This window comes from Coenobita brevimanus, chromosome 18, assembly GCF_032717465.1.
Source record: "Coenobita brevimanus isolate Jiangsu-jjx chromosome 18, ASM3271746v2, whole genome shotgun sequence".
In the NCBI taxonomy this organism is placed as follows: domain Eukaryota; kingdom Metazoa; phylum Arthropoda; class Malacostraca; order Decapoda; family Coenobitidae; genus Coenobita; species Coenobita brevimanus.
Window position 1 is genome coordinate 13,761,101 of NC_136971.1, and position 24,739 is coordinate 13,785,839.

General features: G+C 43.4%; 1 protein-coding gene across 6 annotated transcripts in view; it reads left to right on the forward strand.

The window, feature by feature from the left end:
* Positions 1 to 24,739, forward strand: part of LOC145391500 (CUGBP Elav-like family member 4) — an 884,867-nt gene that overhangs the window by 710,419 nt on the left and 149,709 nt on the right. The window contains exon 1 of one of the 6 annotated variants that reach the window (XM_080266125.1): positions 13,415 to 13,563. The exons of the other annotated variants lie outside the window; for them this stretch is intronic. The gene's annotated coding sequence lies outside the window, so the exon portion shown is untranslated. Of the gene's footprint in view, positions 1 to 13,414; positions 13,564 to 24,739 lie in introns of those variants that run through there. 6 annotated transcript variants of the gene reach the window in all.

Below are 24,739 nucleotides of genomic sequence, written 5' to 3' on the forward strand. Positions count from 1 at the left end.
GTGCCCCTCCTTGTAAAACAATGAACTCTAAGCCCTTGACCACCCCGTTTGGGATACATGGCGTCTGGCAATGAATCCGCAGTAGCACATTGAGTATCATCTTAATATGGTTGGTCCCTCGAGATAAAGGGCAACGTGTCAGTGTTTAACCTTTCTTTCTTACGAACACTTAGATATTTTGCTCAAACTAGCAACAGACGATTTTACATACATAAGAGAAATACATTGGTTCAAGGATTAAAAATGACCCCATAGAACCTTTTCGACAATCGGATATTACTTTGCCACTTACATCAAACTAATACCAAGCGATATTGTCATGAGCAAAATCCAGGGAGAGAGAGAGAGAGAGAGAGAGTCTTTTAATCTTGACCAGTAAAACGAGTGTTTGGTGTAGTGAATGTTCGGTAAATCGTGTCTCGGTATTTCGGACGTTCGTTAAATATTGTGCTGGTCGTGCTTCAGCCTTTTTTGTTTACTCTGCAGCTATATATACATTTTTTTGTGTAAAGTGTGAATGCTTTTAGAGCGTGCCAAACCTGCCCAACTGCCGTAACGTATATATACACACATTATCCCGGGTTTTGTTTTGGTTGGTGGCGCGCTAAACTCACCCTCACGGTCCCTCTTTGTCCACCTCGTCGACAATATCAGCACCTGTCATCGCTTTAACCCCTCCAGTCCAGTGGCATACTTTTTTTTCTTTTTTAATTCTTGGTATATACAAACCATTTAAATTGTCATTGAATCCAGTGACATATTTTTACATTTAGTGTAACAGGCTGTTTAGTTTCTCTGGAAAAATCCGTTTCGTAATGATGGAGTTGGAAACAGTCTCCAGTATCCCCATAGGCCTGATGTTCCTTCGTGAGCTAAATAAATTCGTCTTAAGGCAGCAAAATATAATGTTCATTGAACTGAAGAGATTATTGGACATTTCCGGTATTGATGGGGTTGTTAAAGGTTGTATGTAGGATCTCCAGCCCAAAATGTCCCTCTGAAGTTAACTTAAACCTTTTGGAGAAAAAACTAACATGTTATCGGATTTTGAACTTCCTCTCTCAAACAGGCGCCGTCGACGCCCCCAATGCTGTCAGTGGTCATTTTTTAAACGTTCAGATACCGGTTGACGCTCGCTACATGTTCTTTTATATTGTTTTAATATATTTTACTGTACTGACGCGCAGTGCGAGTGAATTTTTTATTTTTTTATTATTCAATTTTGCATATTGTGAAAGAGGTGGGCTTTAGATTGCTTAGTGTGACAATATTTTTATTGTATTTTAGCGAATTCTTCAGTTGTAATTCGGCTTTTCATGCAGTTTTTTTTTTTTTTTTTTTCGAATGTAGTCTTTTCATTCCATCACAACAATGTGGAATGGGCATGAAAAAATATCAGAGGAAAAAGAACCCAAGTAGTATTTACAGGTACAGTATTTACACTGACCGTACCAAACGGGCCTGTCCAGCTGCTAAAGTCACATCCTTCAGTCCTAACCGTAACATCCTTCACTCCCAACCCGTGTAACCCGTAGATTTAACCGGATGCGACTTTCAGTATCGTCTTAGCAAGGTAGCCAAGCGCACGTACCAAAGGCGAACATGTAACTCTTGGTGTCCACAGGTAAACAGACGGGATGTGGACCGATGTTGTGCAGGATGGTCTTGGTTCAAACTACCGATAGCTGCCAAAATATTAACTGGAATACTTTGGTTCGAAAATTACAAAAAGCATGTTTTTTAACCTCTTCAAGAGCGTTCATTATTTATTTATCTTTTTTGTTTTATTAGATTTATCCCTGCTACCAGTCGGGTAAAAAAAAAAAAAATCAAAAAGTCTCTCGTGCCCTAAAGAGAATCATCAGGAGATATTAAGGAGAAAATTACAAATCGATTATAGTGTTGAAGGCATTAAGCGGTGTACACAGTTTAATTGATATTTTTAATCTCTTCATTATGTAGGGATATTTTCTTTATCATTTTACTGCCAAACTTTTCCGTCATGCTTAGGAGAGACGTTTACTGGCGAACGGGGTTAGAAACGATCACCATTAACCCCTTCGCCACAAGACCAGTCCCTGAAGTTGAAGAATTTCGTGTGACGGTAGCAAGAAGAAAATGAAAGTGACGTTCATGGGCGAAAGGAGTTGAGGACTTTCCACGATGACTGTTGGAGAAAAGGGATGTTACGCGAAGACGAAGTTAAGGATAGACTGTGATTACCGCAAGACCTTGAACCCAGATGAGGAAATTGTGTTCATGGAGAAGATTTTGCACCCTATTGTGATCCATGTTGGGCCGATTGGGTTTTATCACAGTGAACACGATCTCATTGAACACGATTTACATGCAGGTGTGTATATGTTCCTCCTTGTAAACGCCTAAGGGCTCTTATGAAATTAAAACGCACCGATATTACCACTGAAAAACTGCCCCCCCCCCCACAAAAAAAAAAAAAAGTATATAAGTTATTTTCCGGAAGTCCATGCAGGGGGAGGGTGTTTTTCTGTTTATATAACTTTAAATTTTACACCTTTTGAGTGCCGCGCCTGAGAAATGGAAATATCGCCTGTAATTGTTAACTTATTTTAAAGTTAAAATGAGATTCGTAACATCCATGTAGCCTTGACTGTAAACTTACCTTTTTTTTTTTTAGTTAATGGTTGCATATTTTCGTAACTCCTGAAACCTGCGGACGTCTTTATTTTCTTCCTTCTCTCTCCAGGCGATTTTATCCAGCTTAGACTTTGTGCATTTGAGGTTAGATTTAGCTTTCATTTACATCATCATCATCATCATCCAATCCTACATTGCCCCATGAGGAGCGTAGGAGCCCGGGGCTAGGCAGTTGGTCCCGACATTTAAGATGAGAGTGACCAGCCTCACTCATCCCTGAGTGGCATTACATGAGCAATCAACCCCAACCACCCCTTGGATATAAACCTTCACCGGATCAATCCGATTGGAGCGCAATAATTATCTACTAAACCACCAGGCGCCAAAATTTGGTTATATGGTTACCACCCAGCGTAGTAAATGGTTTCCTGGTGCACAGTAAACCATTTTCCTTGTCACTCAGTGTAGAGTCACCCACAGGCTTAAGGAAGTGGAAAGAATGAAGGAAAGAAAGACAGAAGAGAATGGAAGGAAAGAAGAATGGAGAGGAAAGGGCAGACACCCGAGAGCAGCACTACATCGAGTGAGTGGATGGTGAGCGTCCCCACCTACCACCACCCTCATTAAAATCAAGAGGTTGCTAGAATGCAGTGTAAAAATGTGTCGTTGGATTGAAGGGTTGAGTTCATTGCCAGGTTTTAGTGTGTGTGTGTGTGTGTGTGTGTGTGTGTGTGTGTGTGTGTGTGTGTGTGTGTGTGTGTGTGTGTGTGTGTCTCCAAGTGTAGCCATTAATTTGCCTTCCCTTTGACAACACACACCAGTAATCCACCTCAAGCCACGCACCTGCCACACCACCCACTGCACCTTCCCACACATCCACACCTGTCACACCACTTACCTCACATGTGTCACACCCACCCTATACCAACCACACAACAGCCATTCCCTACACCTATAATAACACTCATGTCCCCCTACACCTACCACATACCACACCTGTCAGCTCTTACCCATCAATACCGCACACTGCCTACCATGGCTGGCCACGACCTAATTTTCCCACAGCCCACATCTACCTCAGACCACACCTACTTACACAGCCGAATCTCTAAACCTGCCACACATCACACCTATCACACCTCAAACGTACCACAAACCACATATTTATCACATCTCAAACCTACCACACGTATCCCATCCCAAACCTGTCCCACTCCAAACCTACCACACCCTAAACCCATAGCGCCCCAAACCTACAACACCCCACGTTTGCCACACCCAACATTATCATATCTACCACACACCTCCCACACCTACCATACACCGCACCTCCCACACCTACCATACACCACATCTCACACCTACCATACACCACATCTCACACCTGCCACCCACCTTCCCCCACACCGGCCCTACACCTGGCACCTGTATGAGAGCCCTATAATGGAAGACAATCCCTGGAGGGCTCAGGTGTGGCAGGTGTGTGAATACTGTATGATTGGAGCAGGGCAGAGACAGGGGAGGCGAGACAGGGGGGAGGGGATGGGTAAGGGGAGGGGATTTATAGGGATAAAAGGGAGGGAGGCACGCTGGCAGATGGAGAGCAGGGAGAGGAGGAAGCTGATGGATCGTATAGAGGGAGGGAGGGAGAGGAGGGAGGAGGCGGATGGAAGGAAAGGATGGGAGGGTAGATATGAGGAAGAGGAGGGAGAGAGAGAGAGAGAGAGAGAGAGAGAGAGAGAGAGAGAGAGAGAGAGAGAGAGAGAGAGAGAGAGAGGAGACCGAAAGATGGAGGGAGGGAGGGAGGGGAATGAAGTGAAGGTAAGTAGAATATGGACAGTTGTGAAGTAAGTTGTGAGAAGATCGGGAAGGGAGACAGACAACGGGGAAGGAAGGAGACAGACTGAGAGGAAGAGGGATGAGGGCAGAGTAGGACCGTGGATGAATGTAAGGTAGAGAGGAAGAGAAGTATGAAGGGGGGGAAGCAGGTAGGATAGATGGTGGAAGACGGAAGTAGGGAGACAGAGCGAGAGGAGAGATAGAGGAAGGGACGTAGGGAGTGTGTGAAGATGAAAGAACGACAGAGGAGAAGGGAGAGAATGGGAGGGTGAAAGAGGAGATGGAACGTGAAGGGGCAGATTTTGAAAATGAGAGCTACGTGTGCAATATAAGCTACAACAGAAGGATGGAGTCATCAGGCTGGTTGGACATCAGATTTCACACATTCCTTTTCGCAGTAGGTCAAGACATATGAACCGAACCGTTTCATTCCTTTTTTTTTTTCTGTTAATCTTTCACAGAACGTTTTTGTGTATACATCCTCCTCCAAGTTCTCATCATTTAAAACCTTTTTTCCTACTACCTTCAGAAAATTTTTATTAAGTTTAAGGAGATTTCGAGTAATGATGGAGCTGAGTCGATATCAATAACCTTCAGCTGCAATGTCTCGTTGTAGTTAAATAAAATTGTCTGGAGATTTCAAGATTTAAACACAAAATACGTCCCCGAGCTGATTGAGTCAAGGTGGCCACACAGCACCCGCATAGTCTCGACCCATATCTGCCCAACTTGCCGACGTCAGAGCTGATCGGGAGTCTCGGTTTTATATCAGGAAGCATAAAATCTCCTCATGAACTGGAGTCGTGAATAAGAATGCTTGTTTAGACTACTATCATCGCTTCTAGTTACCAGACATCTTGATTTTATACTCCATTTACTCCAACCTGGCCTACAGTTGTCAACGTTCCATCTTCAGTGCTTATCTGTAACACTAGGCTAATACTAGAAGAGGATGCTAGTCACGAAGAAGTGTTCTGGATAGGATGTAGAGTTGTAGCATTATGTTTTTCTGCCACTGATCTAGCCTACGTGAAACAAGCTACAAAAGGATGAAAATGTGGGCCAAGTTACTGTGAAAAGGAACGATTAATTTATACACACATAGATAAATAGGTAGATAGATAATATAGCCTTTCAGCATGTGATTCCTTCATTCTGTGAAGAGTACAATCTGTCATACCACGACCTTTCTTCACACCTTCATGCCACTCCTTTATCCCAATCCCATGTCCCCATTTCTTCTCCCATATATTTAATTTTCCTTTTCCCATGCATATTTACATCTTCATTCCCTTATTGTCAGTCTCTCTTTATTTTTTTATCCCTTAAGTAATTATTTCCTTCCACACCTCTCCTTTTCTCTTCCATTCATCCCTTCTCATGCTTTCGTACACTCTTGTTTCCTCTCTCCTCTCCCTTTCTCTTCATTCTTTTGTGCCTTTATTTCTTGACTCTCATCCTTTGTATCATCTCCATTCCCTCCCTCCCTCCTTTAATTTCTCTCCCTTCCCTCCCTCCATCCCTTCCTTAATTTCCTCTCCCTTCCTTCCCTTAATTTTCTCCCTACTCTCCCCTCATATTCTCTCCCTTTCCTTTCTTAATTGTCTCTCTCTTCCCTCTCGCATATATTTTTCTCTCCTTCGTCACTGCTATTTTTATTAATTTCCCTCCCTTCTTGGCATCCTTATTATTCTCTTCTTCTCCCCCTTCTTTATTCTTTTCACATCATCCTCATTTTTCTCTCCTTCCGCCCTCCTCCCTCCTCCTCTCCCTTCCATCCTTGCAATTCTCTCCTCGTCTTAACCCTGTGTTCTCTTTCCTTCATCTTTATTATGCTCTCTTCCCCTTCCTTCTTCTCTTCCTTCCATCTTTATTCTCCTTTCCTCTTCCTCTCTCCTTGTCCTCTTCTCTCCTTTATTTTTTTCTCCATGTCTTCTCTCCTTTAGTGTCCTCTTCCCTTCATCTTTATTTTTCTCTCATTTTCCCCTTCTTCGTTGTTGTATTTTTATTTCAGTTATTCTTGCATATACTTTATCCATCTCTCCTTCTATAATTTCTTTTGCCTTCCTCCCTTCTTCCCTTCCTCCATGTTTCATCCGCCGCCTATCATTTTCTTCTCTCATTCTCTCCGTATTCTTTTTGCTCCCCCTCCCCCCCCCGTCTCTTAGCTTCCTTAATTCCTCCCTCAGTCCCTCCCTTCTTCCCTCCATGTACTACTCATTGTCCCTCCTTCTTTGTTGTTGTCATTCCTTCTTGCTTCCATCTTATTCTTTTTTCTTCACTTTGCCTCCTTCCTCATCGTTTTCTCACCCTCTCTATTTCCTTCCTTATTTCCTGCTCTCTTGTTACTCCATCCTCCATATTTTCCCCGTTCCTGTTCTTTCCATCCTCCCTATTTCCTCCCTCCTTGTTCTCCCCAATCTCGGTAGTTCCTCCCTCCTTATTCTCTCCATCATCGTTATTCCCTGCCTCCTTATTCTCTTCATCTTCCCTATTTCCTGCCCTTATTCTCTCCCTCCTCCTTATTTCCACCCGCCCTAATCTCTCCGTCTTCCCTCTTTCCTCCTTTCTTATTTTCCATCTTTATATCCTGCTCCTAATACCTTATTTCCTCTCACCTTATTCACTTTATCCTCCGTAGTTTCTCCCTCCTAATTCTCTCCTTCCTCCTTGTTTCTCCATCCTTATTCTCTCCATCTTCCCTGTTTCCTTCCTTACCTCCTCCTTCCTTATTCCATCCATCCTCCTTATTTCTCTGTTCCTTAATCTGTCTGTTGTCCTTATTTCTCCCTCCTAATTACCTTCCTTATTTCATCCCCTCCTTATTCCTCTCCATTCACTTTATTTCCTCCCTCCATATTCCCTTCCTCCCTCCTTATTCTCTCCTTTCTCCTTATTCTTCCCCTCCTTACCCTCCCCCTCCCCACCGGTCTAAGTGGGTTGAGGTGGGTCATCAAACATGAATGGTGTATTAGGCAAGACTCTTAGACCTGATCAAATATTCAACCCTCCCTCACTCATACTCACTCACTTACTTGCTCACTCACTCGCTCACTCACTCACTCACTCACTCACTCACTCACTCACTCGCTCACTCACTCACTCACTCACTCTGACACTCATTGTATCACTCCTACTCACTTTTAACACCCTCTTCGCATCTTCTTTACACTCTCTTACCCCCCGACTCACTCACTCGCTTACACTCACTCTTGGTATCGCCCTTACTCACTTTCACTCTCGCTCACTCTTTCTAACGCACTCAGTGAATCGTTTTCTCGCTTCCTCACTCACTCACTCACTACCATTCTCTCTCCCACTCTAAGACACTGATTATCATGCTCACTCAGTCACTCATTTTATCATCTTTAACTCGCTCAAATTTACTCTAGCATTCACTCACATTTATTCACTCTGGCTTACTCACTTACTCCAACACTGTCTCACTTTCTCTCACTTTTGACCCATCCATCTCTCTTTACACTGTCTGACCGCTACTCACACACTCACTCACCCCTTTCTCACTCACTTTAACACACTTTGTATCTACACTGGCAACTTTTCTTTCTCACTCCCTTTTACTCACCCTTACTCACTCTAACACTTCCATCGCATCATCCTGTCTTTCACCTGCTTTTACGAGTTTTTTTTTTTCTTTACCATTTCACTCATATTCTTACTCACTCGCTCACTTTCACTCACTCATTGCATCTACATTTACTCATCCCTTTTCTTACGTTCTCATTCACTCACTAGCATTCTCTCTCACTCACTCACATATTCTCTCTCACTAACATACTCTCTCACTCACAAACATCCTCACTCTCTCACAAACATCCTCACTCACTCACATACTCTCACTCACTAACATACCCCGTCACTCACTCACATACTCTCACACACAAACATACTCTTTCACACTCACCCACTCATCATTTTTTTACTCTCCCTCCGATTTCCACTTTCCCTCTCGCTCGTTTACTTATTCACATTCACTCACTCACTCTTGCTCACTCACTCACTTTCTCATTGCATCCATTTTTACATTTCCTTTTACCCATACGTTGATTCATCATTTATCGTTGCTCACTTTTATATTAACTCACATTCATAGTATCGCCTCTCTCTCTCTCTCTCTCTCTCTCTCTCTCTCTCTCTCTCTCTCTCTCTCTCTCTCTCTCTCTCTCTCTCTCTCTCTCATTTAGTACATCCTCCTTAAAGCTCATGCACCCACTCTTTCACTCCTCACTCACTCCTCTCTCGCTCTGCCTCCGTCACTCTATCATAATCACACTTTCTCACACTATCTCACTTCTCACCTGCACGTCCTCATCAGCCACTCATTTTTCACTCACTCGTTCACCTTGTCGAGACAGACATTCGCTTTTCACACTCATTCCCTCTCACTCACACTTCATAAACTCTCACTCGCATTCACACCCCCCTCACTCACACTCCCTCTCATTTCCCTCACTCGCTTTCCCTTCCGTCTTTCATATTCCCCTTTTCTCCCTCACACTTCCTCACCTCTCATTTCACGCCCTTATCTTTTTTCTCACTTTCTCTACTTGGTTCCTCTCTCTTCCTTAGTCGTCTCTCTCTCTCGGTTCTCTTCCTCACTCAGGTCTTCTCTCCCTCAATTTTTTTTTTCGCTTTTTTCCTTCACTCAGGTCCTCTGCCTTTCTACATTATTTCCAGATTTCAGTTTTCCCTTTCAGTTCCTTTCTTCTCGTCTTTACTCACTTCCCGCCCCCCCCCTCTCTCTCTCTCTCTCTCTCTCTCTCTCTCTCTCACATATCCCCACTTCCAATCTCTCACTCCTCTCTCTCTCTCTCTCTCTCTCTCTCTCTCTCTCTCTCTCTCTCTCTCTCTCTCTCTCTCTCTCTCTCTCTCTCTCTCTCTCTCTCATATCCCCACTTTCAATCTCTCAATCCCCTCGCTCACTCACTCACCCTCCCTTCTGACCTTATTCAACTCTCATCGACTTTTCACCCCGGAACTCCCTCTCTCCCCTCCCCCCCTCTCTCCCCTCCCCTCCCCTCCCCACCCCCAGGGATGACGTCATTTGTTGATTGTTTTCCTTTGTTGTCGGTAAGTAAATATAGTTGGAATAATGTTCATTTGTCAGGGGCAATATTCGTAAATAGGGATAAATTTTTAGGTAAAAATTTAATAGGTATTCTGATGGTCCAAATTATAGTAGTAGTAGTAGTAGTATAGTATGGTAGTAATGCTAGTGGTGATGGTGATGGTGGTAGTGGTGGTAGTAGTAGTAGTAGTAGTAGTAATGTTGTGTCGTATTGTATAGTAGTAGTAGTAGTAGTGGTAGTTTAGTAGTAGTAGTAGTAGGATTAGGAGTAGGAGGAGTCACAGTCTTCACAATAATGATAATAATGACAATGATAGTGATAATGATAGCAGTAGTAATAGCAGCAGTCATAGCAACAAAAACAGATTGCTATGAAAACAACAACGTAGGTAATGTTTGTTGCAATCCATAAATAACAACAATGACTACCACAATTGCTACAACAACTACCAATATCCGCACGCAATAACTACAGTATTAATCCCCTCCACGAATACCAGTACTCGAGAAAGATACCGCCACCACTACCACAGCTACCACAGTGCCCCCGACTACCACAGCTACCACCATTCCCACCACTACCACAGCTACCACAGTTCCCACCACTACCACAGCTACCACCATTCCCACCACTGCCACAGCTACCACCACTCCCACCACTGCCACAGCTACCACAGTTCCCATGACTACCACAACTACCACAGTTCCCATGACTACCACAGTTCCAGCGACTACCACAGCTACCACAGTTCCCACGACTACCACAGCTACCACAGTTCCCACGACTACTATATCTACTCCATTTCGCATGACTACCACAACTGCCCTAATTCCCACGGCTACAACAGCTACCACAATTTATACGACTACCACAACTACCACAATTCCACGACGACCACAATTACCACAACCACAGTTCGCGACTACTATAATTGTTATGATTTTTAATTGCCGTAAGAGCTGCATAGTCACTAGAGCTACCATTTTTACCACAACTACCGCCACCGCCACAGCTACCACAATGCCCATGACTACCACAACTACCACAATTCCCATGACTACCACCACTACCATTACTAAAGTTTTTACGACTACCAGAAGGGCTGTGATTTTAAATTGCCACAGAAACCATTATAACTACCACCGTTATCACAACTACCTCTGTTATCAATAAAATATAACCACCACAGCCTGATACTACCACAGTCAAAAGCTGCTGCAGTACATATATTAACCACACACCTACCACCGTCGCTACCACAGCTTCTCCCTTCACTGACACAACTACCACCATCACTACCACGACCACCGCCCTCCCTACCACAGTTACCACCATCGCTACTAGCAATCAAAGCTACCATTAACACTACTACATCTACCACCCTCGCTACAATAACTACCACCATCGCTACAATAACTACCACCATCGCTACAAAAAAATACTCTTAACTACCACAGCCACCATCGCTACCACAACTACCACAATCACCCGCCGACACGATTGCGGTAACTACCACAATCGCCACTCCCACCTATAACAATTTCCTGTCTTGCATTGCCACCACCATCACAGTCTCTCTCTCTCTCTCTCTCTCTCTCTCTCTGTCATCCCATTTCGTCTCTTCCATCCTATTTTCTCCCCTTCCATCATTCCCTCACTTCTGTCTCCCATCAACCCCCTTATCGCATTTTATCGCATCCTCTCTCTCTCTCTCTCTCTCTCTCTCTCTCTCTCTCTCTCTCTCTCTCTCTCTCTCCCTCCTGTTATTCATCCCTAGCCTTCTTTTCCATCGTCATTTTTTTTTTTAACTCCTTTTCCCCTCCCACCCCCACCATCTTCCCCCACCCACTCACCCTGATATCTGTTCTGGCATATCACCATCAATATCATCATCTTCATCATCATTTTCATAATCATTAGATGTATTGTGATGATCCGTGTCATATTATCATGATGTATTTGATGTCATTATTTCATTATGATTATGATGATGATGATGATTATTATTATTAGTAGTAGTAGTAGTAGTATTTAGTTACCATCATCATCATCATATTGTTCAAATGAGCTTGGTACCACAACAAAAACATCATCATCATCATCATCATCACCATCATCATCATTATGGCACTTAGTATTTCTCCTCCACTTCACCCTTTTCTACAGACTTTTTCCATCACCCATTACCATTATATTCATTTTTCCATTTTTTATATACCTTGTTATTTTTCACCTCATCCGTTGGTGGGAAGGGATGGTGGTGGTGGTGGTGTGGTGATGGTGGTGGTGGTGGTGGTGGTGTGGTGATGGTGGTGGTGGTGATGGTCGTTTCTCCCTGCTCATTATTACTGTTTATCACCTTTCCTTTTCTTTTTAACATTTCACGTCTGCACCTCTCTCTCTCTCTCTCTCTCTCTCTCTCTCTCTCTCTCTCTCTCTCTCTCTCTCTCTCTCTCTCAACCACAATCCCCTTCCCTGTCACTTCCCCACCCCCCCTTTTCCAGTAGCATTTCCATTTTTTTCCATTGCTCTCATCCCTATATTCCCCATTTCTCCATTATCTCATCCTCACTTAAACCTCATTGTTCTCCCCTATACCCCATCACTTCCCCATTCCCCATTATCTCCCCACCTTAACCCCCTCACTCCCCACCCACCCAACCTCGCACCCCGCCACCTCGACATTCTCTGGTGGGAGGTGTCTGTGTGTACCCCTCCCTCCCCCTCTCCCCCTCCTCCACCCTCCCCTCCCCTCTCTCTCCCCCTCCAGGCTGTTTGGGGGGGTGAGGGGGGATGGGGATTGATTGGGGAAGGCGTGGGGAATGGGGAAGTGGCGAGGGATGGGGCAGGAGGCGGGCGAAGCGATGGGAAAATATTTAACAAGGTTCAGCTCGACCCTACCGCCATTTTGAAATCTGCAACTCCGAGCCAGCCAACCAGAGGAGCGAGTGGGAGGGAGGCAGGCGGGAGGGAGAGAGGGAGCGGTGTGGGAAGAGGAGGCGGTAGAGGGAAGGAACGAGAGGGAGACAGGAGGGGAGGGAGGGGGGGAGGTTGACGGGGGTGGAGGTAGAGAGGGAGGGATAGGGGAAGGAGGGAGAGGGGGGGAGAGAATGGGCGGTGAAGGAAAGGAGGACAGGAGGGAGTAATAAGGAGTAAAGGGAGGGAAGGGAGAGTGAGGTAGGCCAGAAAGAGACTGTGGAGGAAGGGAGGGAAGGAGAGACGCAAGGGGTAGGGGGGTAAGAGGGAGTAGAGGGAGGGAGGTAGGAAGGGGGAGGGGGAGATAAAAGGTGAGAGGGAGGCAAGCAAAGGGAGGGAAAGAGACAACAGGAGAGGAAGAGGGGACGAAGAGTAGAAGGGAGGAAGAGGTAATGGAGATAAAGAGGAAGAGATGGTACAGAGAGGAATGGAGGGAGGGAGGAGGAAACATGAGGTACAGGGAGGGATTGAGGCAGTAATGGGAGGGAGAGAGGGAAGCAGAAACAAAGGGTGACGGGAGGGAGCAAGGGAGGAAGAGGAGGTGGAGGAGGGGAGGGAAGTAGGAAGAGGAGGTGAAGGGAGGAGGAGGAGGATGGCAGGAAGAGGCGGAGGGAGGGGCAAGAAGAGGCTGGGTGAGGCAGGAAGGGGTGGAGGTAGAGTGGAGAAGAGAGGTAGATAGGGAGGGACATGAGGAAGAGGTGGGACACGGGCAGAGAGAGAGAGAGAGAGAGAGAGGAGAGAGAGAGAGAGTTTTTTTGGACGGAGGGAGAGAGGGAGGGACGGAGGGAGAGAGGCCTTGGGTGAGAGGGAGAGAGAGGGGAAGGTAGGGAGGGAGGGAGGTAGAGGTAGGGAGAGGCGGTGGTGGTGGAGGCAGTTTGGCTGGAGCAGGGAGGGAGAGCGAGATGTGTGAGAGGAGCAGGTGAACACAGGGAGAGAAAGAGAAAGAGAGAGAGGGGGAAAGGGAGAGAGAAAAAGAGAGGAGGGAAAGAGAGTGTGTGCGTGCGAGGGGAAGGAGGATTGCCCATCTAGCCAACACTTTAAGGTGAGTGTGCGTGTGTCTGTGTGTTTACTTATAAAAAAAAAAGTTACCCATACTTGTGAAGGAAACGAGCAACACCAACATTTGCACAGCCACCACCTCAGTCGTGTGCGCCGTAACAGCCACGCAACTTTAACTCCGTCTTATGCGATGTAACACACTGACTCCGCTTGCTGTGAATATTATTACAGTGTTGAAGGGTGTTCGTCCGCACTTTGGCTAGTAAAACAGTACTATTTTTTTTTAGTGTTTTCATGTGGCATATTTACGCAATTTTACAGTATTCATTGACCTTCATGTGCGATTTTTTTTTTTTTTTTTGACTAAGGAAATTCGTGTTGTAATCATACTTTTTGTTGCATAATCAGTGGTTGGTAACTTTTTAAAAATTTCCACTTAAGATAATTGTATGTGCGATTTTTTTTTTATTTCACGTTGGTAATTTAAGTGTTGTGGTACTTTAGTGAAGCTTGTGTAGTGGTCTGTGAAGTTCTTTTTTTCTGTGCCTTTTTTAAACACTAGTGCGGTGTTTGTTGACTAATTTACATTTACATTTAGTTTCATTTTACATTTATATATTTTTTTACTGGTGCATATTCCGTGGTATATACGTGACCCTTGTGATTTTAAAGTTGTTTTACGGCTGTACTTCATTGATTGATTATATTGCGCCCCTTTTAACACTTTTACGTCAAATTTTGTGTCGGCACTTCATCGGCGCCAAGTCGGTGATGTGCAAGTGACATATTGCACTCTCTCTCTCTGATTGCACTTCGCTGACGGTAATTTGTTAGGTGAAATGACTTTGTGGTGACGTTATTATTGCAATGCCACACGTCCTTAACATATTAGCAACTGTAAAATGTGCTGTAAAAAAAAAAATGTATTGGGAAACGAGCTGGACTTGACTTAGTGCGGGACAAGAAATCTGTTTAATCCATTGGCATTATTATTATTATTATTATTATTATTATTATTATTATTACTATTACTACTACTACTACTACTGCTGCTACTACTACTACAGCTACTTCTACTACTACTACTACTACTACTATTATTATTATTATTATTATTATTATTGAGGTTAATGGTGGTTTTGATTGACATTTCCAGTTTTGAGTCTCCCGTGCTGAATAAAGAGAAATCGTTTGGTGGCAACAGAATTGACGGACGTCCTCGGGCTGAAGGGGTTAAATGTAGTGCTGAACTGCGGCCTTGACTTTGGAACCCTGAGAAAGAGAGAGAGAGAGAGAGAGAGAGAGAGAGAGAGAGAGAGAGAGAGAGAGAGAGAGAATCACCGAGGGAATAAAAAATCGTCTTGAAAACCAAAATCATAGGCTAAATTGTGATCACCCTTAGCCTCACAAATCGTCTGGTTCTGAGAGAGAGAGAGAGTCATTGAGGGAGTACAAATCGTCTCGCTAGCCAGGGTGAAATACAAACCTGTGATTTCCCTCAGCCTCACAAAATCGTCTGGTTATAAAAGTATCCGCAATGACGAGAGGGCTAAGGACGCTCGTGTCCCTTTAACCCCTTCACTCCATGGACCTAAAATCTGCTCTCTCTGTGGCAGGTGACGAATTTATTTAGGAATTTTACGCAGGTCCAGTAATGAAGGGATTAACTCAGCCTACATCCAACCCTTCTAGCACAGTCCCTCCTAAGCTGAGTAAAATCGCTTGAAAGTAAGAATAAAGTAGTAAAGGCGTCATCGGATTGAAGTGGTTAAGCCCAAGGACGTAATTTTTTTTTTTTTTGGGGGGGAGGGGAGCTGTTGATTTTTCCATGTCGATAAAGTCACTCCTGATCTGATTAATATCGTCTGTGGAGTTTTAAATCGTTGTTGTTAGATTTTTATTTCTTATGAGCCGTCTTAAGTGCTTTGGAAGGGTTGTATGGAACTTTAGCATTTGATGATGATGATGAGGAGGAGGAGAAGGAGGACGATGACGATGACGATGATGATGATGACGAATGAAGCACGCATTACCTGTATTGCAGCCATTTCGCAGTGACGGGGCTATAGAATCAGTCTTCATTAATCTCCTCCCTCGCAAAAGGTCTCCACGAAGCTTAAAAAAATCGTCAGGGTACACCAAGAATGAGGAGAAAAAACACATCCTCAAGCTGAATGGGTTAAAAACAGTCAGCTATCTTTATTTATTTATTTATTTAGTGTTGGATCGTCTTTGGGCAGCAGTAAACAAGAAAATTCAACTGTCGAGGTTATGTGATTTATGTTACATTGATGTATTGATTTGTCATTCACTTCTGGCATCTGTGAGGGTGATGAAGTGCCGGGGGGGCTGATGGCATTTGCGACACTTTGCAAATGTTCGTCTGCTTCAGTTATCGAGCGCTTGCATAACCACGACACTTTATTTTCTTGTTTACTTACCGGATGTGGAGAACCGCACTTTCCGCGTGTTCTTCACGTGTTTCAGAATTGTGGTGTATTGCCATAGCGACGCATGTCACTTTCTTAATCGTGACACTTGATTCACTTGTGGTTACTTAACGGCATAAGAGAACCGTACTTGTAGCACTTTGCCGGTGTTTCTACGTGGTTTACGTTTCCCGCGGAACATATTCACAACCAGAGCACTTTTTATATTCACTTTACATCCACTGCTGTTTATTTTCGGGCTTGGGATAGCACTCGAAGAACGTTGAGTACGCACCTGAAGAATGTAAGTGCAGCATTAAACCTGACACGTATGAAGTGTAAGGCAGAAACAGTTTTGTAAAGGCTAGAAGTAAAATAATAATAATAATAATAATAATAATAGTAATAATAATAATCATAATAATAATAATAATAATAATAATAATTATAATAATAATAATATAATAATAATAATAAATTGAAAAACTGAGGAAACATAGCAAGGTCTGTTTGTGGAATGTGTGGGACGCTTAAACTCTGCTTCTGTTGGGTGTTATTTACGAAGTTGTTATTAAGTTACGGTTTCAAAATCATACCTGCGAGACTTGAAGTGTTATTTGAACGACTAGGTGTTAGTTGTTGCTGTGAAAGGGATGACTTTATAACTGGATTTAAGGGGGAGTCATGTTTGGCAAGAATGAAATTTCCGAAGACAACAAAAAGGAATTATTCAGCAGAGACACTTGTTACAACACTACAATTATCGATCAGAATGCAGCGTAGAAATAAAGCTATCACTGTAGCACTTAACCTTTTCAATCCGATAATATTCTGTTAGTTTTAATGCTTCCGGACGATTAACTGGAGAAGCAGTCTGTAGGGCCGGGGTTAGAGACTCTCATTAACCCCTTAACGACCTCATTTCTCTCCCTAAGCTGAATAAAATCGTCTGAGGGTAGACGAGTACATTAGAAATACATCATGAGATTGAAGGGAATGACAGTTCGCAGCGATCTCTATCACGTTCCAACCTCCTAACCCTTTTCAGCTCGATTGATGGCCAGAGTTAAGTCAAATTGGGAGGGTTGATTTTACTTATAACCATGGAGATTCATTCTTAACCCATAGCTTAGGCTCGTCGAAACTCATGCAGTCACATATTAAAGTCGTGAGAGTAGTCCCGTTCCGTCAGATATAAACAAACAGTGCAGTGGTTGCGGGCTGATACGCCTCGCTGGTCACGTACACGCAACTCTTTTTAAAGGTTACATCTGGAAGCCTGTGAGATTTTCGTGTACGTAAAATTTTATAAGAGTTTGTGTACGTGCATTGTTGTGTGTGTGTGTGTGTGTGTGTGTGTGTGTGTGTGTGTGTGTGTGTGTGTGTGTGTGTGTGTGTGTGAATCGTTCTCATCGTTAGACTGATTATCTGTTTTACCAACCGAATTTGCAGTTTGTACGACAGTAAGGCCTAGTTATGCGTTTTTTTTTTTTTCATTTATTACTACTAATACTACAATATAGTAGCTGCAGGTCCGCTCCCATGAGTTATTACCTGGTCTCGCTAATTACACTCTAATAGTTCTTGATTGCGTGTTCAAGGTTTGGACAGGTATATAATGACGGACGCTTACATAGTTCAGACGCCTCTTTGTAGGTTTCATTTATTTATTTATTTATTTCAGTTATTTATGTATGGTAAGTTTGGTGAAAATAGCGTATCGTAAAAAAACCTGAGTAATTTGACGGATGGAAATTATCATCTTTATACATAATATAATAATATTATTAAACTCTGCCTTTACGGGTAGTTTTGCCCTCGCAATAGACCTTAACATGCATACAGGCTTCCTCCAAAGACCATTATCACTATCACCGTCACCACCATAGTCCACCGTCACCACCACAGTCCACCGTCACCACCACAGTCCACCGTCACCACCACAGTCCACCGTCACCTTCAGTGACCGTTACTACCACTGCCACTAAACACCATTGTTACCACTTACCACAAACTACCTTTGTCACCACACACTATCACAAGCACCATCACAAACTACCGGTATACCAAAATCACAGACCACCACCACTGCCACCAAAAACCACAAACCACCACCACCACCGCCACTACCACAGAACACCACCATGAATATTGGCACCACCACGAACCATCACTACAACAAATTACTACCACATCTGCGTATCACCACCAACACATCACTACCACATCACCACCACCACAACCATACATTACAACCAGCACAATCACTACTGTCACCCACATTATCATCATCATCATCATCATCATCACCACCACCACCACCACCACCACCACCACCACCACAACCACCACCACCATCATCATCATCATCATCATCGTCACAAATTACTAGCACCATACCTCATCACATAGCGTCACATGTACCCACAACAGTCAGCACAGATCGACACAAGTTGCCTACCTTGGTCCTATCATCTCAACTTTATGCTTCAAGGCGCAGTCACCACACTCCCCCACACGAAAACACACACACACACACACACACACACACACACACACACACACACACACACACAATCGTAACAGAATATTCAGAAACACACACACTTCCTCAGAATCGGAGCTGTGTTCTTCGTAGCTGTTATTGTTCTTCAGTAATTACACCTGCGTTGTCTTTAATCACAAAAGTACGAGTTGAGATTACCTGAAGTATAGTCTAGCCAAGTAACCCTTTAGCCCGATGACGTATTTTTATGTCCATGTTTTTTATTCAGCGTTGGAGAAACTTCTGGAACTGAAGAGGTTAGATAAAGCTTTCATTTACCTCTTCATTATTTCCCAAAAGCTAAATAAAACCGTCGAGAAATTACAAGAATAAATTAGTAAGTTATCGGATTGAAAGAACTGTACATGTTTCTCATCAGATTTTTTCACGCTAGCCTCGTCCATTCAAATTTCCTTCATTCCAAGCAAACGTACATTTTTTCCATCTTAGGTTATGGTATCCTTCTGGTGTCCATCCAGGCGGCAGTCCTTACTTCAGTTCAGACTCATTATATTCTTCTGTTTTTCATCCAAGCCTAACCCAGCCTAACGTGCTCAGTTCTGGCTAATTCCATCCACCGCCCGTCCATCCAATCTTTGCCTGCTTATAACCTACATTCTTCACTTGTAACCTACCTTCTCCAAGCCTTTTATTTTCTGTCATGGTCATCCTTAAACTATAATTCCTTTACTCATTTCTCTCCAGCTATTTTCCTTCTTTACTGACAGGCAAAACTATAGCTCCTTCAACTCTCTCCTGGTCCATTCTGTTATTCTCCTTCCTTTATTTAACCAGCCATAGTAATGTAACCCCACTCTACCCTACAATTTTCTATCCCCAACCTTCTTCATCAGTAACCTACTACAGTCTGTATTCTTCCAAAGTCTATCATGAAAACCAACTTCTCTATTTTTATTTAATCAAGGCGTCTATTTCCCCTCTTAGCTAGGCATTAGACCAGCTTCAATAAGTCATACCCAGTCCTCCCTAACATTTTCTATACTTACCTATCGCCTAACTCAACCCATTTTCTACAACATACAGCCTAACTTCTTCAATTCTACCCAGTGCCAACCTATCATTTCTGACTCACTAACCCACACTCAGCCCATTCTAACCTGTCACACCTGATTAACCAACCTTATCCGTCTTAACCTAACAATTTAAGTGTAGGATATTTCTCCTGACAGTGACGGACGGGCTCGAAGGTGTCTGTTTACATGAGCTTGTGTGTGTGTGTGTGTGTGTGTGTGTGTGTGTGTGAGAGAGAGAGAGAGAGAGAGAGAGAGAGAGAGAGACCTGTACCCAAATTAAGCCCATTCCAGTCTAGCAAGATCGCTCTCTCTCGTAATGCGAACCAAAACTAAATCGGCCTCTCGTAGCTAAAATTCTCTACCCCTGGAGGCAGCTCGGAAAGAAGTGAAAATTTACCCCATCACCCCTTCGCTTGGAGAGGTTACCCCGTGAAGATGAATAAAATCGTCTGGTGATAGCAAGAATAAAATAAAATAATCATCTGAGTGCGTGGCGGAGATTGTCTAAGCTCTTCCCTACGAGAGGTCCTTCCGAAGCGGCAAGAAATCGTCTGGGGTGCTCAAAAAATCGTCTGGGTGATCGGAAATTCGTCCAGGGTGCCAAAAAATCGTCCGGATGCTCAGGAAATCGACTGATGCTAAAAAAAAATCGCCCAGGTTATAAGAAAACAGTCAGGGTGCCCATAAAATCGTCCGTCGTACTCAGAAAATCATCCAGGTGCCAAGAAAATCTTCCAGAGATAAAAAAAAAAAATGCGGGGTGACAGGAGAAAGAATAATTGTCTGGATACGGGAAAACAGAGAAAAAAATTGTCCAGAGTGATGCGGTGAAACTCGCCTGGGGTTATTCAGGAACAAAAATCATCTGGATTGATCAGGAAAAGTTGTCTGTGGTGATTAGGAAAATAAACTCAAGATATAGCCTTCATTAACCTCTTTACTACAAGAAATCTCCCCAGAGCTGAGTAATTTGTAAGTTAGGTAATCATAAATATATAAATAATCAGGTCCTTATCGTGGGTTGAAAGAATTAATGGAGGTAATTTCAAACCACTTCAGGCGATCCACAGTAATATCGTCTGGTGTCAGCAAGATCGGATTAGAAGTCATAGTGGTGAGTGGATTCATTATTACGTGTGTGCAGTTTTCTATAGTCACCCAGCAGGAGAGGGATTATATTGTTTTCAGCTGACAAAGATCTGTAGCCTCTTTTTCTTGGAGATAGTTGGCCAGATGTAGTCAGATGGTAGGATAAATATGACTAGTAACCAAGGAGACTTGTTCCTACCTCGTAACTAACACTCAGTGAAAATCATGCAACGACAACGTGGTATTCATCGTTTAAAGGATGCCTGTTCCGTCAGATGAAAACAAATCGACTATAACCATATTGAATCATACTGGTGGTCTTTCCTAAGCTTAAAATTCAGTGGCGGTGGCAGGAAGTAGAAAAAGCTGTCCTCGTAGTGAAGGGGTTAATGGCTCTTCACGAGGTACTTCCTAAACAGATGTGCAGATTGTCAGGCGATGGCAAGATCACAACCATAGTTAAGGAACTAAGGAGATATGTGTACTGTATTTCAGTGTTTGCGATACCTTACACAGGAATAAAAATTAAAAAGGTTCAAATTCCGTATGGCTTTAACTACAAGAGGTTCGTCCCAAGTTGTTAAAAATCTTTTGGTGATCTGAAGGAATTGAAATTGTTGCTATTGTGGTGAATGGGTTAAGGATGTGTGTGTACGGTGTTCATATTTTTACAAGTGAGATTTCTCGTATCGCAGACATTATATTACGTGCATCCTGTCTCATGGTAATCTTTTGCAAAATACAGGGTACGTCGGTGAGGCTCTTCATTGGAACTTCAACTGGCTTAGATCCTAGGAATTTCTCTTCAGCGTTTATTTTCGTCACTTCAGTCATATGTGATTACTGACTTCCGGAATATGCCGAGCTGTTGAAAGGGGCGAAGAATGCCTTTGAAGATGAAATTGCAAATACGTAGTGGCAGTAACATACACTTTAACTCGATAGAATTTCATATACAGCCTCGGAAGGACAAAACTCACAGGCCCCGAACAGCAAAGAACAGTGATGTAGAGAAATCAATAGTGTCGATACAAGTAAAATTTAGCAGCAAACAAAGAAAGCTAGAGGGGTGAAGCAACAAGGCGAGGCTGCAACAGGTGCGGTACGATACGTTGGCCATCCCTCCCCCCCCCCGGGCAGCGTCGCTCCCCCTTCGCTGCTGACGTGTGATATCTCTACCATTTTCCCATAACACCTAATTGCCCTGCCGTGGGAAAACGGTATTTGGGCATCCCTGGTTCTTCCTGGGCGTTTATGGCATGCGTGGATATTTGATGAGTGGGTTGAGAGTTGTTGTATGGGGGTCTTTGAGTCGTATCGATTTGGTAATGCAAGCTTCAGTTAATCGTACGTCTGGTAGGTGGATGAAGGGAAGCTGTGGAGGGAGGGTGGGAATGGTAGAGTTGGAGGGAGAGGAAACAAGCTGCTCTGATTTCGTATTTAAATGTGCAAATATGATCGTCCTCTTGCTCTGCCCTGAAATGTCACAGGAGGTATGTACGGTACGATAGTTTGCGGTTTTGCGTGTTGTTTATATGCATTCGTATTGGGTGCAAAAGGAAGGGATGGATAGTATGAAACGAAAGGCAGATTAATTTGGAGGGATGAGAGGAGAAAAATGTTGAAAGGGAGGATGACGGTGGATGTAGTCAGAGAGAGAGAGAGAGAGAGAGAGAGAGAGAGGGAGAGAGAGAGAGCTGCCGTGGACATGTATCTGCTATTGATTTATTGGTCGTGTGTGTGTGTGTGTGTGTGTGTGTGTGTTGCTCGTCATACACATAGACACACCTCATTCCCTTCCTCTCCTTTCTCTTCCTCTACATCTTTCCTCATCCTTTCCCTACAGCAGCTTTCTCCCCTTTCTTATTATTTCCATGTCTTCCACCCATTTTCCTCGTCCCTCTTCTTGCTTCACTTTCCCCCCTCCCCATTCACCTCACCTCCCCATTCACCTCTCTTCCCCCTCCCTCATTCACCTTCCTCCCCTCCCTCATTCACCTCTTTCCCCCCTCCCTCATTCACCTCTTCCCCCTCTCTCTCCCCAGCAATCCCCATTCCCCATTCGTAGGCTTTAGGCCATTTGTTCCACCCTCTTTTACGTGGTGAAAATGGGATGTGGTCTCTCTCTCTCTCTCTCTCTCTCTCTCTCTCTCTCTCTCTCTCTCTCTCTCTCTCTCTCTCTCTCCGTTGGCTACCCTTGTTTCCTCACCTGGTCTCCCTCACCCCATCTTATCTTTTCTCCATTTTTTCTTTTCATCGAGAGAGAGAGAGAGAGAGAGAGAGAAACATTATATTTACATTAAGGTTACATAAACATCAACACACAGTACTGCATTTGTGTTGCTTTTGGTGATGTTTACAAGATTCTGCCTAAAAGATTTCTCAGCATTCTTCATCTTATTTTTTTTTCTTTATGTTTAGAGAAAAAATCGTATATCATCGGCAGCAGTTTTTTTTTTTTACAATATATTTTTCCTGTTAGTGGTTTCTGTAATCCTTTCAGTCCGATGACACATTTGACTCCACACGATTTTATTCTCATTAATGTAGACTTTTTGAAATAGAGCGATTAGAGATAACTTCAATGTCTCCCCTTCACTACGAGAGGTTTCCTTATCACCTAGACTCCTGCGACTTACTTTCTGAATCCTCTGGCGTTAGCTGGAAGAGTACTAGAGTTGTTCCGAGCCTGAGAGGACCAGTAGTGAATAAAATCGTGTGGAGGTAACCTGTGTAGAATGAAAAGTATATACGTCATCGGATTGCAGGGGTTTATAATTAGTACAGATAGTGGTAGTTTTTTTTATGAATTTCCTGTATATATTTTTTGCTAGTTTAGTCGTGTGTATGAAAAAAATATATATATATGGAACGCCTGGTTTCAAAACTGCACACACACACACACACACACACACACACACACACACACACACACACACACACACACACACACACACACTGTATTGAACGCTTTGACACAGCTACTACAAATGTACATATTATGCTATTTTGCTAATGTTAAGGTATTTTTAGCTTTTACCAATAGATTTAATTTGTGATAGTATTTACATGTATGTTTCCTCATTTTAAGCTTAGTCCTGTGAGAAGACATCCATGGCCATATTCTCGTCGTCTTGGAGGCTTTCTACTATATCTTCTTTATCACTTAATTTGCAGGTTACACTTCTGATAATGTTTAGGTCTGATATATTGCCTAGTTGTTACAGAAAGGATATTTACTTGCCTTATGCAGAAATAACCATGAAAAATGTTAGAAAGCCAGATCGCGAGAATACGGCCATTGGACTTCATCGCTAGCCAATCAGGAGCGGAGGTGTGACGTCGTGATCCCAGGTAAATGAATAGGCCAATCAGTGTAGGTGTGGCTATGACGTCACGACTGTTGTAGCCAATCATGTCCTCGCTCAGCCAGCTTCCCTTCCCGCCACACCAAGAACCACAGCAGCAGCCCAGCTCCAGGTGTAAAGAGTTTTGCTAAAAGGTGTACAGGTAACTCATCATTATATATATATATATTTTATTTCCCCCGGGAGCATCTATTATTATTATTATTATTATTATTATTATTATTATTACCAGTTGTTGTGTGGCCTTGCATCACTCTTGTCTGTGGCTGCAGCTTCGTGTATATGACATTAATCCCTGTTGTCTTACTGAAGTACTCCACACATATTAGAGAAGTGTAGTTGTTCTCTTAGTCACGTGCCTCGCTCACACCTCCACCAAATGACTGAAAAGGTAAAAGTTGATGATAATGATGATAATATACTTAGGTTTTTGTGATAATATTGATGATAGCGAGTCGGTCTTTTCCTCCTTGGGTGTGGTACGCCTTTTGACACCCCTCACCCCACCCACACACAGCCATCCTCCCTCCCTCCACCCACCCCCACGTTTTCCCCTCGTTCGTAAAGGTCACAATCCCTGTTGAAGCAGTGGACATTGGGCCTTTAGCGGAGCGAGGGTATGGGAATGCCAGACGCAGGGAGGAAAAAAGACTGCGGAATGGAAAAGAAAATAGTGTTCATTTTGGTTTTTCATTTACTGGTATGGACTCCTTTTTTTACGTGGAACTGAGAGAAATGAGTGTTTATGGCTTTC